The sequence below is a fragment of the Tachysurus vachellii genome, chromosome 19, assembly GCF_030014155.1.
Source record: "Tachysurus vachellii isolate PV-2020 chromosome 19, HZAU_Pvac_v1, whole genome shotgun sequence".
In the NCBI taxonomy this organism is placed as follows: Eukaryota; Metazoa; Chordata; class Actinopteri; order Siluriformes; family Bagridae; genus Tachysurus; species Tachysurus vachellii.
In genome coordinates this window covers 1405751-1407500 of record NC_083478.1, presented here as the reverse complement: position 1 = coordinate 1407500, position 1750 = coordinate 1405751, and positions in this window count along the sequence as shown.

Here is a 1750-nt window from a genome sequence, read left to right as displayed (position 1 = left end):
ACGCTGTTTAAAAGAGGCTAGCTATAAAAATCATATAGCCTATAAACCTTACGGTGACGATCGCATGGCCCCGCCCACTCAAAACAACCAGCGTGTATATAAACACTACAGAGCGTCATGATCAGTGTTGGGCAGTAACGCGTTACTAGTAACTGTAGTTACTTTTGACAGTAACTAATACTCTAACGCGTTACTTTTTAAACAAAGTAACTCCGTGACGTTACCATACGGTGCGTTTGTCCGTTACTTTTTTAAATGAATTCATTAAGGCTGAAGTTTAGCCTACAGACTAACCTGTTTACAGCAGCGACGCATTGTAGGACTGGTGGATGCCAAACACTGTAAACATGAAGACGCCGCACTGTGGGCGTGTTTCTGTTTATTCATGTATGTGCGGCAGTAACGGCGAGGCGAGGCGAGAGCAAGACGAGTTTCTCTAAGTGGAAATATGCTCATTATTACACTTTAGTTGAGCATAAAGACAAAAACCTTTTAGTCAAATGTAAGCTGTGTCTTTCTGGTTCGAAGGTCCGATCTACTGCGATAAACAGCAACTCCAATCTGGAGGTAGAAACCACACACCTCGACGAAGCTAGAAGCTAACCCTGTGTCGGTGGACACACTCGGAGTGAGTCAAACCCCTCCAGCCAAACAACAGCGACTAGATTTTAACCCGGACTGTTAGCCAGGGACAGATTTGTGTTTGTATAGAAAATAACGCATAAAAGGGCATTAATGGGAACATTAAAGAACGTTCTTTAAAGAAGTAACTAAAAAGTTACCTTTAACAGTAACGTGTTACTTTTTGGTGTAAATAATCAACAAAGTCATTGAGTTACTTTTTGAATGAAGTAACTAGTAACTGTAACTAGTTACTATTTCTTAGTAACTAGCACAACACTTGCACAATCGTAGCAAAACCCCTAGCACTGAGGTGTGTATAAAACTAGCTGAACCTGTAACCTGAACGTTCTCTGTGCTTTTATTTCTCGTTAGCTACATTAAAGACACAAACAGAGCACGTGGAACATTTCACCCGACCGATCGTAACTTTCCCTTTAAAACCGCGTCTTAAGACTAAATTCGTTTTATTAGCCGTTCATGCCGGTGTCCGATTCTGGTGCATTGACCTTTTATACGTTTATATCCTGTCGTTTATTGTGTCTTAGAAGACGCTCTTACTTTCCCTTTGATCGCTGTTCCTTTTTAGATATTTATTTTAAATACTTAAGCCTTTTTGTCCACACGGTCGTCATTTCACTCGACTCGAACGCACAGCACTTTTTTTGGACGCCCTGCTGTTTTTTTTCTGTTTTGTTTTTTTTAAACACGATTTAATCTTCTGCACATTTCACCACACAGTCAGTGTGTTCACTTTTTCTTCTCGCATTATCTGTAAATCCATCTGTGTGTCCTGTCACCCTTTTTTTTTTTTTTTTGCACAAAGCCGCCGTTGTCAAAAACGTCGCTGATGTATGAATGATTTTCAGGAAGGTGGCGATGGGGAAATGCTAAACATCAGGGAAGCGGTGCTGGGAAAAGAGCCGGAGCGCTGCACTCAGTGTAATTACACACACACACACACACACACACACACACACACACACACACACGTCTCATGTACGTTTCTGTATCCAGGCCAAAAACAAACTCTTCCTAAACCCACCGCTTCAAATAAACACATGACTCAGACTTTATAAAGTCTTTAGTTTTGGAAAATCAGAATGTAAATATTTTAACATTTTTATTT